We start from the raw sequence: 16,739 nt of genomic DNA on the forward strand, positions 1-16,739 counted from the left end.
CATGCATCATGTCTTGTGCAGAGCATTTTTGGCAAAACTTCAAATTATCCAGGTAACATAGCCCCCCTACAGCACAGATTTTGTGCACTTCAATTTCTGGCTCTTCCAAAAACTAAAATTACCTTTGAAAGGGAAGAGGTTTCAGACCATCAGTGAGATTCAGGAAGATATGATGGGGCAGCTGATGGCATTTGGGAGAACTGTACAAAATCCAAAGGTGCCTATGTTGAAGGGGACTGAGATGTCATTGTCCTATTTACAACGTTTCTTGTATCTTGTTCAATAAATGTCTATTTTTCATAATATGTGGATGGATGCTTTCTAGATGGATACTTTCAATATATATACATATATTTTGAATTTGTTAACCCATAGTCATTGGCATCAATTCACTGTCAACAGAAATTCTCTATTGGAATGTAGTGAGGAAGGAAACTTTATTTGATGCATACAGCTTAGTAGTGCTACAGCACAGCTGTGAAAACTGCACAACTGTGGAACGGTTTTGTGATTCAGTTCAGCTGTGAAAATAGCACTGGCTGAGGTCAGGCTCCTCCTTAGGTAGGCAGCTGTGTTCCACTTGCAGTTAGTTGTCTTCCCTACTCTGTTACTTCCCCACTCTCACAAAGAAGTGAGACTTCTTTGGTGTTTCAGCACCAGCTGGGGAAACGTGAAAAAAGGGAAAGTATGCTCCTGGGGCAGAGGATAGCTTATACAGACACGAGCTCCCACAACCCTGGTCCCTGATTGGTCCATTATCATGCAAATAAGGACTCTGAATCTTCATAATTTGATTGGTCCAAAGGCACTGTCCTCATTGGTCAAAATATAGATGCTCTGGTTGGATAGAGAAAGCTTCAGTCTTATTGGTTAAAAAAGCATCTCCTTTATAAAGGCTGGCTCAGATGGCAGAAACAATGCAGGCAGACAATTCAATGCAGAGGCTTCTTGGCAAAGTGTAGTTAGCATGAGAGGCTGCTGTGCAGAAATGGCTGCTAGTCTCTGCTTTTCTTTTTTTCTCCCATTTAGCCACCAGGAGCTCTACTTATGAACCCTTCTTAGAGGGCCATTTTTCACTTCCAGGTTTACAGACTAAAAACGAATTCATACTGGTGTCCTGATGTCTCCAACTCATCTCGCAACATATGGTTCATTCTAACCTTCCTCCTTTGCTTATCTGTAACATCTTTTACTATCAGTGAGAAATAGCTTCAACCATCTATATATTTATAATTTCATTATACTTGTACTGTTGTTTTAGAATTGTAAGCCAGTGCCTTCATGGAAAGCAATTTAAGCACCTACAGTACAGTGTTTGTGTACAATTCCTCTTGTTTTTGATTTAACAATCTCTACCCAATTCCAAAGTTAGTTATAACAGCATATTCCCCCTCTCCATGCCCTTCAGAAAGGCTATGGTATACATTTGTAATATAGTTAGATTCCTTTGTCATTAGTCTGCATACTAACCTGGAGTGACCAGTCTCTTAATTTTAAAAAAATGCATAGTTTCAGTCACTTTTCTCTGTAAAGTTATGATTTGTGACAAAAGAATAGTGTAATATATCTACTACTACTTTGTCTTATAGAAAATTCCACTCCATAAAAAAATCCCTTGTGTTAATCTGTCAATCATCCCTTATCTGCAAACATCTGGCAACTACTAGTCTATTTTATATCTCTATAGCTCTACCTGTTAAAAAACATCATATAAATAAATTTATACAGTAGCTTTCCTGCTATGGCTTCTTTAATTTAGCAATGCACTTATGATTCAGTCATATCTTTGTATGGCATGTTAGTTTACTCCTTTTATATTGCTGAATCGCATCCTAGTGTGTGGATGTACTATAGAAGGTTTATTCATCCACCTATGAAAAGATATCTTGGTTGCTTCCTGTTTGGAGGCAACTCTGAATAAAATTTCCTATGAAAATTAAATTTGGGTTAATATTTAGGGGTGCATTTGCAGAGCTGTATGGTAGGTTAAAGTTTTGCTTTATAAGAAATAGCCAAACGTCCTTCACCCAGAAGTGGGTGGGTCATTTTCAATTCCAATCAACAATGAATGAATTCCCATTGCTCTGCATCCTGACACACAATTGATGTTTTAGATTTTGGATTTTAGCTATTTTAGTTAGGTATATAGTGATATCTCATGTTTCTATTGGTTCTATTTTTTTCTGAATAACTCTATTACATGGATCATGTATGAGTCTTGTCTTGATCCTTGCTTTGTGTCTTTAGGCTGTGTTTATTCTTGCTTTGGTATGCCTTGTAACTGTTTGCTGAAATGAGAAACATTGTGTGGAGTAATAGAAACTGAGGCAAACAGCTGTGAGGATTAATGTGAGGATTAATGTTAAACTGGATAGATGTTGGAATGTTTAATATTCATTGAAACTGTAGAGACAGGAGACTGCAAATTCATCTGCTGTCCTTGGTTTTGTCTCCCCTCTTGTCCTTGTAGCTTGATTGTGTGCTGCTTCCCAGAGGTAATCTGTATCTCTCAGTGCTTTCAACTGTAATCCATTATTATTCTGCTGAAGGCAAATTAGTGTAGAGATAGCGTTTCTGGAAGGGAAAACATTCTTACAATTTTCCGTCTTAGTAAGCTTGTGTCTTGAAGGTGTGTCTTCTACATATATTTCTTTTCCTCCTCTAAGACTCTTCTTTCTTTGGCTGAAGCATTTTTAGCCTATTTATATGAAATCCTTCCCTTATTAACTTCATTTTCTTTTCTTGGGACCAGCTGATATGGGATGAGATGTCTTACCTCAACTAAGATAATGTTTCACAATTGTTCTCTGGTGAATTCCATTGCCCTAGAGACAGTTTTTGTTAGGGGGGACAGTCTAGAAGTGTTTCAGAAAAGCTACTCTTTCCTTCCCCCTTTGAGGGTCTAAGGGGATCTCACTCATTCCCTCACCCTGACAACATGAAGGTCCATAAAACTGTGGATCCCCTTTGGCTTTAGCCCATAGGAGTTTCTCATTTTGACATGAATTCACTGGTTCACACTAGTTTAGCCTCCAACAATTTATCAAAATTATCACATTTCCAATGGTTTATGGGGCCCAGAGGCTTCTGCTTCTGGTAAGAAAATCTTGGGTACTATACCTTCTGTGCACCTGTCACTACAGATTCCAAGGTGGATATTTGCCCTGTGACTTGAGTTCTCTGTTTTCACTTTGTTCAGCTAATTTTAGTTTAAGGACAAGAATTGACTACTTGCAAGCCCTTTAATTTGTAGTTGACATTGAATTTCCTTACGTATTAATTTTGCTATTTCTACTTTACATATGAGATTATTGGAGTTGTCCATTTTAATACAATAGGTGAGAGACTGCAAACTGAACCCCAGGTCTTCTGATGCTACAGCCCATGCAGTCTCTCATTCCCTTCCTTGATTTTAAGTAGCATATTAATTTGTATTTCATCTAAATTATTCCTAGTAGTAACACTGTATATCTTATTAACCATCTACCATGTAAAAATCATAGCCCATATGACTAATAAGAAATAAATGACAAACTTGTACTCTCATATAATCATAATGTAAATTTAAAAACTAAGACTAACATGAAGCAATTAAACAATAAGTACAAAGCCACATACTTACTTATAAGCCTGATGTCATTTAGTATTCCAAATCATGTCCACAGACCCTATGTACCTTATCAATATATACTCAGGAATCCACAAATGTTTAATAATATTTTTAAGTAAGTAACCAGTTTTGAGGTAATTTTTTAGATAGTGCATTGCAATGAAATTTTAGTCCCAGACTTTATGCTTATGTTTGCAAACGAATTGGAGTCAAATAATTATCTAGAGAGATCATGTATAATTTTTAACATGTTAAAGACTTAACTGGCTGTCCTGGATCTATCATGTCCTAATGTCTAAGGTAGCGGTAAGATAGGTGGCAGTGGAGTCCACATCCCCCTGTGCACAGGTGGAACACCTAGCTGATCTTCTGAGTAACAGAGTGAACAGCCAATGGTATCCCGGCATATATAAAGGTTGGAGGTCAAAACTGTAGAGGACATTGAAAAATCAGATGGTAAGGAGAATGCTTCAGGACAATGAAGTCCCTGGGAACAGCATGGGGACCAGGGTGGCTGCAGCCCCAGGTCCGGCATCTGCCAGGCCTGCTGCAGGTTTCCTGGGAGAGAGCCAGGTCAATGGCTCCCTCCCCTGTCAAACAAGGAGGTTTGAGCAGCACCAGGATGGATCTGGGTGTTGAAGTTGCTGGGGGGAATAAGGGTGAAGTGGCAAACACACAGTGGTGGTGTGCACCTACTGAGCCTGTGGAGGCCAGCTGGAAAGAGTTGGACCATGACATACCCTTATCCAGATAGTCCCAGGTCTGGTTGGATAATTGGGCTCTGTGAGAGGCTGGGTGCTTGTTTGGAGAGGCAGTCTTGAATAGGAGGGATTTTTCAAAAAGAAAAATAAAGAGGCACTTGGTGTCTACTTAGGGAATTCTCTTGCAGCAGCTTCCCCCCTACCCCCAGCTGCATGTGTGCAGCCTCCACAGCTTCAGCCATGGGCTCACCTCTACTGCCGTGACTGCAGTTGCACTCCTACCCCCACCGCAGCAGCGGAGAATGCCCAATTCTTCCCATGATCCCAGTGGTACGCCACCGACACAGCTGTCCCCAAGCCACAGTGCCAGGCACCACCACACTGTGACTGTGTGCACACTGAAGCAGCAGAGGCTGAGTGCTCATGCCTGCAGCACTGGATTGTAAGTTCCTGACCCCACAGCCCAGGCCTCTGCCTCCGCCGCCACCACCAGAGCAGCAGTAGCAGCAGCAGTGGAGGCCCTGTGCTCACACCCCAAGCCCTGTGAATGGCACACACCCGACCCCAGGGCCCCGCAGCTGCCCACTCTGCTATTGCCAACTCGGGCAGAGCACACCTGAGTCTGCCCCCCAGAGACACCTTGCGCCCAACACCAACACCTTGGGCCTAGAAGCAGAAGAGGCACCCACCCACGTCCATCTCAGCAGCCATGGTAATGCCCCTGTAGAGACCAATTGGCTCACTAAGAGGAAGGTGGAGATGCCCAGCAGAGGACTGCAGCAGAGCTCAGGGAGTCAGCAGTCTGCAGAATGACTTAGTGGGGGAGCCGAACTACCCTGAAGAAATTCTACCAGTCCCTAGCATTTAGGATAGCAAAGAGCGAGAGGCTGGTATGTGAGTTGCCCCTAATTTGTATACCTCAAGGACAACACAAATGGTGGGCAGAGGGCATAGGCCAGGTGCAGAAGGGCACCGGGAACCTGGCAGTGAACTGAGGAGCTGGGCTGGAGGCTGGGCAACTATGCAGAGTGTGGCTCAGACCTAATCCACATCCCCACAAAACCACAGGAAGGATAAAAGTGAAAAAAAAATTCCCCCTCAGCCCATTTCAGCCCAGAAGACCAGTAGAACTGGCTTGGCTGGTTTAAAGGCAGCAGGAGTCTTTTTTTTTATTCCTTCTTTCTTTTCTTTTTTTTTATTTCTTTTTTCATCCCCACAAGTGAGACAATGAAACCTGAAGCCGTGAAAGGAACAGTTAGACCCCAGGAGTGGTCATCCCAACAACTCAGCCAGTCAGACAAATTTTACTATGCTACTCCAGAGAACTTGCAAGTTATTGTATATTTGTATTATTATTGTTTTCTCTCTATTTTATATCATTTATTTTATTAGTACTTTTTAAATTATCTTCTTTCTGTCTAGTATTCTTTGCTTGCTTTGTTAAATTGCATTGTTTGGTTTTCCTTGTTCTCTCTTTCATAGTGTATTTTTAATTTTCCTTCCTTCACTTCACTTGTGTTCCAATAGCACACAATAGTCTAGGTTGTGTACATCCCACTCTTATTATTCAGATCACATAGATTCTGTCATATGATTATTGCTCCATTATTTTTGTAAATAATTGCTGTTCTATACAACTGTAAATACTACACAGCACCCCTCCCAGGTCTTAGCTCACTTCACTGCCTCTGGAGCTTCATTGCTGTTAACTCTATTAACTCTAAGAGTTAGCTCTTCATTAACTCTGTTTCTAACACACTACACCTATTTTCTATCCTTTCGCTATAACTCATGATTTGACTTCCCACAAGCTCACAGCTTTCTGGATCCAACTCACAATCCTTTCCCCCTAACACAAGTCTTATCTTTTTCCAACCCTTCCTAAAAAGGGGCTATTTGAGTGAAATATCATGGTTAACACTACACATATCCTGAGGATCACCTATTTCTTCTTTAGGGGTTGGTATTTTAAGTACTATAGAATATACTCCTACTGTCTTAATCTATTTTGCTTTCCCTCTCTGACAGATCACATAAAAGAGTAGGTGGGAGCTGTGAACACCTGCTGGAAGAGAGATCCCACCAGCACATAAAAACAGAAGATAAAGGAGGGAGTGGAAGCAACACTAACCTACACCCAAGACCTATATGGAATTACAATTAAACAGCAAAAAAATTACCCAGAACACAGAACTGAACAATAGAAAGATAGAAGATTCAAAAACTCATACAGAAAGAAGAACCAGCTTCAATATAACCTGTCCACACCTACACAACAGAATATAAGACATAGTGGATGGAGTGGCCTTCAGTTAACCAGATGGAGGAAAGGATGCAACAGAGAATGATCCAATAACAATCAAAACACAAAGACACACAGAGAGCCAACATAAATGACAGGCCAACACCAGAGAGCTCAGGAAATCAAGGCGAATGCAACACTGAAACTCGTAGGTGTCCTACCATAGAAGTTCATACCATAAACCCAGGGAGTCAGAAAAGATCAATTTAAGAAGCAGAGGCTAACAAGAAGAGTCTCACAAACAATGGGAAGACAAAGAAACAATCCCCAAATGAAAGAAAAGGAAGTCTCAGAAAAAAATGCTAACTGACATAGAGGCAAGTCAACTGTCAGATATTGAGTTCAAAGCACTGGTTATCAACAAGCTTAATGAGCTCACAGAGAAGTATTAAAAATTACAAGGAAACTACAATGAACTCACTACAAGTTATATCAATGTGAAAAGGATATAGAACCTATCAACGGGACAACAGAAAATAAAGAATACAACTTCTGGATTGAAGAACACAGTAGAAGGAATCATAGCAGGCTCAATGAAGCAGAAAATCAGATCAGCGAGCTAGAGGACAAGATATTAAGAAACACCCAGAAACAGCAAGAAAAGAAAAAGAGAATAAGAAGAAATGAAAAGGGGTAAAAGGAAATGCTGGAAAACATGAAACGTAACAATATCTGAATAAGAGTTTGCACAAACTGAAAGTGAATGTCTGGAAACAAATATTCCAAGCAAATGGAGAGGGGGGGAAAGCCATGTATCAATACTAATATCAGACAAAATAGACTTCAGAAAAAGAGCCATTTGAAGAGACTCAGAAGGTCACTTCATAATACTCAAGGGAAGAATCCATTAAGATGACAAACTTTGTAAACATATATGCACCCAACATAGGAGAACCCAAATACATAAAGAAAACCTTGGAGGAATTCAAGTAATATATATGCAGCAACAGAATGGTAGTAGGGAATTTTAACACCCCACTGTCAAAAATGGACAGATCTTCCAAACAAAATATCAGTCAAGGTACTGCTGCACTGAACAATGCCCCAGATCAAATAGACATAACAGATACACAGACAGTCTTTCATCCCAAAGAAGCAAAATACACATACTTTTCAAATGCACATGGAACATTCTCAAAGATAGACCACATGCTAGGACACAAAACAAGCCTCAAAAAATTCAAGAAAATTGAAATTATAGCAAGCATTTTCTCTGACCACAAGAGACTAAAGCTATAAACCAACCTCAAGGAAAAAACACCAAAACACTCAAACTCAAGGAGACTTAATAGCATGCTATTAAAAATGCAATGGGTTAACATTAAGGAAGAGATTAAGGAACAAATCAAAAGTTTTCTGGAGAAAATGAAAATGAATTCACAGCAATGCAAAACTATGGGACACAGTGAATACAGTCCTGAAATGGAAGTTCAAAACAATACAGGCCTACAAAAAATGATAGATTTAAAAAACCAGCCTAACCCTACACCTACAATAACTGGAGGAACAACAATAAAGGTAGCCCAGGGTAAGCAGAAGGAAAGAAATAACAAAGATCAGAGCAGAATTAAACAACATGGAGACTAGAAGCACAATCCTAAGGATCAATAAATTCAGAAGCTAATTCTTTGAAAAGATAAACAAAATTGATAAGTCTTTAAGCAGTCTCATCAAGAAATAAAGAGAACCCAAATAAACACAATCAGAAGTAAAAAGGAGAGATTACAACTGATACCACAGAAATACAAAGGATTGTAAGAAATTACTACAAAGATCATTATGCCAAAAAATTTGAAAACCTAGGTGAAATGGACAAATTTCTAGAAAAATGTAATCTTCTAAAACTGAATAAAGAAGCAGAAAGCCTGAACAGACCAATAGGACCTGATGAAATTGAAGCAGTAATCAAAAACTCCCAACACAGAAAATCCCTGCACCAGATGGCTTCACAGGAGAATTCTATAAAGCATTTAAGAAAGAGTTAACCCCAATTTTCCACAGATTATTCAAAAAAATTCAAGAAGATGGAAGACTCCCAAACTCTTTTTATGAAGCCAGAATCACACTAATCCCAAAACCTGATAAGGACATAACAAAGAAAGAAAACTTCAGGCCAATATCGCTGATGAACATAGATGCTAAAATCCTCAACAAATTTTGGCAAACCACACCCAGAAATATGTTAAAAAGATCATCCAGCATGATCAAGTGGGATTCTTCCCAGGGAAGCAAGGATGGTACAATATTCACAACTCAATACACAGTGCATCATATAAACAAAAGGAAAGACAGAAATCACATGATCACATCAATAGATTTAGAAAAAGCATGTAATAAGGTGCAACACCATTTATGATAAAAACACTTAGCAAAGTGGGAATATAGGGAGAATTCCTCAATGTAATAAAGTCCATATTTGAGAGACATACAGCAAACATCAAACTCAAGGAGCAAAAACTTGGAGCTTTCCCACTAATATCAGGAACAACAGAAGGATGCCCGCTTTCAACACTCATTTTCAAACAAAGAATTGGAAGCCCTAGCCACAGAAATCATGCAAGAAAAAGAAATAAAAGACATCCAACTTAGAAAGGAGGAAGCAAAACTGCCATTGTTTGCAGATGACATGATAGTGTACATAGAAAATCCTACAGAGTCCACCAAAAAACTATTCAACATAATAAGTAAATTTGGCAAAACAGCAGGATACAAAGTCAATATTCAGAAACCAAACACCTTTTTGTATACCAACAATGAAATATAAGAAATGGAAATAAGGGAAAATATCCAATTTGATAAAGCAACAAGAAAAATAAAGTACCTAGGAATAAACCTAACTACGGAAGTAAAAGACCTGTACTCAGAAAACTATACAACACTGAAGGAAGAAATTAAGGAAGACACAAACAAATGGAAGCATGTACCGTGCTCATGGATTGTAATAATTAACATCATCAAAATGTCCATACTACTCCAAGCAATTTATAGATTCAATGCAATCCTTATCAAAGTACCAATGACATATTTCTCATATATAAAACAAACATTTCAGAAATTTATATGGAACCATAAATGACCCCAAATAGCTGCAGCAATTTTGCCAAAGAAGAACAAAGTTGGAGGAAATATAATACCTCATATCAAACTGTATTACAAGGCCACTGTAATGAAAACAGCCTGATAATGGCATAAGACCAGACACATAAACCAATGGAACAGAATAGAGAACCCAGAAATAAACCCAAGTCTCTATGGTTAATTAATATTTGACAAAGTGGGGAGAAGCATAAATGGAGTAAAAACAGCCTCTTCAACAAATGGTGTTGGGAAATTTGGACAGCTACCCACACACACACACACACACACACACACACACACAAAATGAAACTCAATCACCAACTTACACCATACACAAAAATAAATTTAAGGTGAATAGAAGACTTAAATATAAGTTCAGACACCATAAAGGTCTGCAAGATAATCTCAGACATTCTACACAGCAATATCTTCATTGATGTGTCCCCTAAAACAAGGGACATAAAGGAAAGAATAAATGGTATCTCATCAAATTAAAAGGCTTCTACATGGCTAAAGAAAACAGAATTAAAATGAAAAGAGATACAATTATATGGGAAAACATATTTTCCAATGACACCTCAGACAACGGTTTGATCTCCAAAATATGTAAAGAACTCACATGACTCCATTCCAGGAAGACAACAACAAAAAAAACAATTAAAAATGGGCAAAAGAGTTGAACAAACCATTCCTCAGGGAGGACATACAGAGCACCCAGAAGCATATGAAAAGATTCTCGGCATCACTAGAAAAAAGAGAAATGCAAATTAAAACCACAGTGAGATACCAATGACCTGCTCAGAATGACCATCATAAATAATTCAACAAACAGGTGTTGGAGAAGATATGATGAAAAGGGAACCCTAGTACAGTGTTGTTGGGAATGCAGACTGGTGCAGCCACTGTGGAAAACAGTATGGTATTTCCTCAGAAAACTAAAAATGAGACTGCCTTTTGATCCATCAATTTCAGTGCTGGAATTATACCATAAGAACCCTGAAACACAAATCTAAAAGAACCTATGCACCCCAATATTCATAGCAGCACAATTTACAATAGCCAAGTACTGCAAGCAACCTAAGTGCCCATCATTAAATGAATGGATCAAAAACTATAGTACATTTACAAAATGGAATTCTATTCAGCAGAGAGAAAGAAGGACCTCCTGCCCTTTGTGACAATATGAATGGAATTAGAGAATGCTATGCTAAGTGAAATAAACCAGGCTGTGAGGGCAAATACCGTATGATCTCACCTTTAACAGGGACCTAATCAACAAAAGAAAAAAGCAAGGAAAATATAACCAGAGACATTGAAATTAAGACCAATCTGACAGTAACCAGAGGGGAGGTGGGAGGGGATGATAGGGGGCAGAGTTTTCCGGAACAACTATAAAGGACACATGGGAAAAACCAAGGCGGATGGTGGAAGCAAGGGAAAGAGGTGGGTTTATCTGGGGTGGTGGGATAGTGGGGGGGGGGGGCGGTAAATGCAAACATCCATAACTGAACAACAGTAAAATCATTTTTTTAGAAAAGACTTAACTGGCTCTCATGGAGCTGTGATGTCCTAATGTCTAAATGACACAGTCATCTTCATTTGCCATTGAACTCATTCATTTATTTTGCCACATATAAAAATGACAAACTTAATAGATGTAACTCGTGATTAAAAGACACTTTCTCATAAAACCTCGTTTTCTAAGTTATTTAGTGTATTGAATGTTGGTTTGACTCTACAGAAGTCATGTAGTGTGTCTAAGAAATTGCTTGACCAGCTGAGGGTTAATGACAAAAGAAGAGAAGGAGTCAGTAAGTAAATGATGCATCTTATAGAAGTAAAAACCAAATGGCATAAAAAATGCACTGTACAAATGAAAATTGCATGGTCACTTGAACAGAAAAATGTGCTGAGAGTATTGAGCCCTCTTACAATTTAGAGTAGTATAGGTCCCTTAAGTTAATAAAACCTTAATGACAGCACTCAATGTTATATTTCATTGTAAACTAACATATGGTTCTATTCATATTCATTTGCAATCAGATTATCAGTAATACAGTATCGTATATAACTGAAATAATTTTAATTGTATGCTTTTTTCCTGTGTTCTGTTGAAGAGTGTGTAGTTGACACAGTTTTATACCCAGTATCCTCAGATCCCTATCAGTGATTCTGTTCACCGTGTCTGTGTGCTCTTTCACTGAGAGCTGACACTAAAACTTCTCTTGAGGGAGCTGCTCTCCTGGCGACACTTTGTCCACATCTGTAGGAAATCAAAGTGTCTGGTAGTGTGTATTGCTGAAGCTTCTTCAGAAAATGGCTGAGAGTTTCAATGAGCTCTGGACCAAGTCTGAGGCATTACACTTTACACTTCAGAGCTCCCTGTGGGATTAGGCGAAGGCTAGACCTTCTGATGAAATCAAACCTCTGCCTAGCTTTCTTTCTGTCTCCACTCTGCTTCTACATTTGCTTTGCTGTTTCTTCTGAAAACAAACACTTTCTAAATGAATCAGTGACAAGAATCTGTATCCCAGTGCCTGCTCCTTAGATAAGGAAAGATATATGGTTGAAATGATTGGTTTTCAAAGTAAATTATTTTTGCTAGCCTATTTAACAAGTTCATTGTTAAAAAATAAAATGGTAATAGTTATAATTCAAATAAATCACTTTTTAAATAAAAATCAAGTCAAATCATCATCAAAAACTAAAATTTGGTAATTTTTGTACTGAAAGCCAGCACCATCAACTTTATTTCATCAAAAAGAAATTCACATTAAATCAAGTTGTTAATTCTAAGTACATTAATTTTTTAAAGTCTGTCTTTCTTTTTTCAGTTTGTTTTTGTTTCCTACAGTTGTGAGTACTGAAACCACAAAAATATATGCAGCTTTGTATATGTATAACATTATCTGGAAACAATTTAATTAAACAATAAGAGTCCACCACACAGCTTTTACAGTAAAACAAAGACTGCAAATTTTTTTCTGTAAAGATTTAAATAGTTAATATTAGGCTTTGTGAGCCATAGATTTTCTGTTGATAAAACCCAGCTTTTCGTTGTAGCATAAGAGAAGCAGTAGATAGTACATAAGTAAATAAGCATGGCTATTTCAATAAAGCTTTATGTATTAAAGGCAATATGTTGCATGAGGTCCACAGGCTATAATTTTTTTGATTGTTGTCAAAAAAGTATTGACTAGTCATTAAATGACTACTTATCATTTAAAAGTTAACCCAGCATGTTTACTTGGGGAAAAAATTAAACCACTGTTGGAGGGATGTCAGCAAGTTAGCAGAATAAGCAGCTTCAAATTATTGCCCCATTCCCATTGAAACATCAAAAAACAAGCAGAAACTGTTTCTGTTGCCACCCTTCAAGGCCAGGCAGGTCCATGGTATTTGTGCAGATAGACAATTTACAGGGCCATTGCAATGTCTGGCATGCCTTTATTCACGGGTGGGCAGGCTATGCATGCTGCAAGCTGGGTGTCTATCTGCATGTCTCATGTTATGGCCCCTGCTCCCCAGCATGGCACCCATCATGACACTTGTCGCCTTGCATCTCTCATCACCACTGCCCCCAGCAGGGAGTCCCTACCTATTTAAGTACTAGAGGGGAACAAAGCTGGCAAGATGCCAGAAATTATATAATATAACAAATCTGTGCATGCGAGCTCATCTCATGTTATGGAAACTGTTTATCTGACCCAGCCTCAAGGCCATGAGAACACTGATTATCAGATCCCTCCAATGCTATAGGAACACTGCTTCCTTTAGCCACCCAGACACCTGGGTGAGGAAGCCAGACTGCCTTCACTTACTCTACACTGTCAGAACCAACAGTGTTAGAACTTTGGGGAAAAGTCAAAGTTTTATAGCTACCAAGAAAATGCTGAATCAGGAAATAGGCAAGCTAAAAATGGTAAGAAAGCTTGTGTCATTTAAAATAATTTATTTTGTTACATTTCCTCCCCCAATCAGTAACAACCTTAAAAATGGCAACTTCCATTCCCAGAATGGGACCAGGTCTCTGAAGAAACAGAATGGATTTTACTTGCAAATTGTTGTGTATGTCTGTTTTAGACTATGGGAAAAACTGAAACAAGGTATTTGTCTTTGTTTTGCCCAATATGGAACCCATTAGAGTAGAGAAGTGGTAAGCAATGATTATAAGGAAAATTAAAAACCTGTAGCCATCTGGAACAAAATATTATGGTTGAGATATACAATAGACTGCCTAACTCCTCAGAAGAAAAGCTGGGGAGAATTTCTTTGCAGAATTAGAAAATTCAAAAGCACTTGTGTAATAGAGGGGAATTTAGAAATCCATGTACTTATGCAGAGGAAAACATATGTTCAAAAACATTTAAGAACATCCTAATCTTTGACTTGTGACTTATCTTTAGGCTTAGTGCAAGAGGGGCTAACTGTTGAAAGAGTACCTTAGCAAGAGACAATTTATAAAGACAGGAAGAGGTCATTTGTTGTTGTTGTCATCATCACCATTGTTGTTGTAACTCTTAGTATTCAAGGAAGTCTCTGTCAAAATATTCATGGCACATAAAGAAAGAAAGACTTCAATGATTGCAAAAGTATATATATTATTTCAAAATATAATTCAGAATAGTCACTAGACAAACTAAAAAAACTTAAACAATCATAAATGAGCAAATCCTAAGGAAGTGTGAAAACCTGGTTTCCAGAGTTACTTCACTGTAACTTCAAACTCCAGATATCAAAGAAATCTGAATGCATATAAAAAAAATGTAAGCCATTCAATAGAACTAAATAAAAGTGGAAAATACCCTTGAGGAAGTCCAGTCATTAGACTAAGCATAGATTTAAAAAACTATTGTAAATGTGTTCAAAGATCTAACGAAAACATTGAATAAATAAGTACAAAAATAAAGAAAACAATATATGACAAAATGACAATGTTTTTAAGGAGATAGATAATATAAAGTGAAATAATGTGAAAATGCTAAAGCAGGAAACTACAATAATTAAAATAAAAATTTTACTAGAGATTACCAACAGTGAATCCAAGCAAGCAGAAGAAAGAATCACTGAACTTTAAGGTAAAACTATAAAAATCATAAAGTGTCATGGGCAGAAAGAAAAAATAAAGAAAATTAATATAATCCAAGGGATTTATGGAACATCAAGGAACAGATGTTCATATATTTTATGGGAATCCAAGTAAAAATAAAGAAAATTGGATAGAAAGCCTACTTAAATAACAATATCCAAAAACTTCCCAGTTTGACAAAAGACATTGTACTATATATCTAAGAATTTCAATGAACTCAGTGGAGTATAAATTCAAAAAGATCCACAACAAGACATGTTACAGAAAAACAAAGGCAAAGAGACAGGATCTTAAATAGAGAAAGAGAGAAAATCTTGCAACATTTAAGAGATTCTCAATAAGGTTATTAGTTAATTCCTCATGAGATGACATGAATCCAGAAGCACTGTTATAATATACTTAAAGAGATTTAAAAACATAGGCAATAAAATAAATATAAGGCATTTGAAAATGAGAGTTAAAACTATCCATTTACAGGTGATATAATCTTATATACAGAAAACTTTAAACAAATCCACAAAAATAAAAAAAAGAGCTATAAATTGACTCAGCAAAATTGCAGAATATGAGCTCAACCCCCCCAAAATTGTGTTTTTATATATAAACAATGAACAATCTAAAAAGAAAATTAAGAAAACAATTTTATTTACAATAGTATCCAAAAAGTATGTAGGAATAAATTAACCTAAGAGGTGGAAAACATGTACACTAAAAACATGACATTGCTGAAAGGAATTTTAAAAGACTTATATAGATAAAAATACATCCTGGGTTCATGGTTCACAAGATTTAATATAAATATGTCAATGCTAACCAAAATTGATATTTAGACCCCCCAAATTCCCTATCAAAATTCCAACAGTTTTTTTGCAAAAATGAAAAAAACTGATCCACAAGAGCTTGTTCTCAAATTTATATTTAATTGTAAGGAAATCCAAGTAGCCAAAAATAAACCTTGGATACCAAAAGAAAGTTGCAGGACTCACTTATTTTTTTGTTTTCAAAACATAGTACAAAGCTAGAGTAATCAAAAAATTGTGGTACTGGCATGTAGATAGACATACAAGGTGAGGGAAAATTAGGTTTATAGCTGTGAGTATACAAATCAGAGTTTACACTTGTATTATTATTTATTAATTATTGTATTATTTTTCATACAAACAAGTGTAAACCTACTTTTATCCCAGCCTGTATGGTCCTATGAAATAGAATATAAAGCCAAGAAATCAACCTATACTTCTACGCTAAAATGATTTCAGCAAGGATACCAAAACCATCCAGTGGAGAAAGACTAGTGTCTTCAATGTACAGTGCTGAAAAAATATATATTTCACATGTAAAAGAAAAGGATTAGACCCTTACCGCATACCATGTGCAAAAGTAAGCTCAAAATACCAAAGTCCTAGAAAAAAAGAGGCCAAACTATGAAACACTTAAAAAAAATAAAGGGGAGAATTTTCATGACGTCAAATTTGTCAATGGATTCTTAAGTATGACAACAAAACACAAACAGCAAAAAATAGATAGGTTAGACTTAACTAAAATTAAAAAGTTTTGTGTATCCAAGAGCATTGCCACTCCACACCACTAGAATGGTTGTCATTTATTTTAATGGAAAATAACATGACCACAAGGATGTGGAGAAATTTGAACCCTCGTAAATATTGGTGAAAATGTAAAACAGAGTAAGTGCTGTAGAAAAGTGTGACAGTTAACCAGAAAGTTACATATAGAGTTCTATCTGACCAGAAACTCCAGTCCTAGGTATATACCCAAAAGAATTGAAAATGGGGACTCAAATAGATATCTGTACACCAATATTTAAAACAATATTATTTACATAGGCCAAAATGCTGATCTCAGTTTGTTATAGTCTATATATTAATCTATAAGATAAAATGAGTAAAATACTTTTTTGGTTTTGATTTTCATTATGAAAAAATAACTTGGAACATAACA

Source organism: Sturnira hondurensis, unplaced genomic scaffold (assembly GCF_014824575.4).
Source record: "Sturnira hondurensis isolate 20B ecotype Veracruz unplaced genomic scaffold, ASM1482457v3 Scaffold0001304, whole genome shotgun sequence".
NCBI lineage: Eukaryota > Metazoa > Chordata > Mammalia > Chiroptera > Phyllostomidae > Sturnira > Sturnira hondurensis.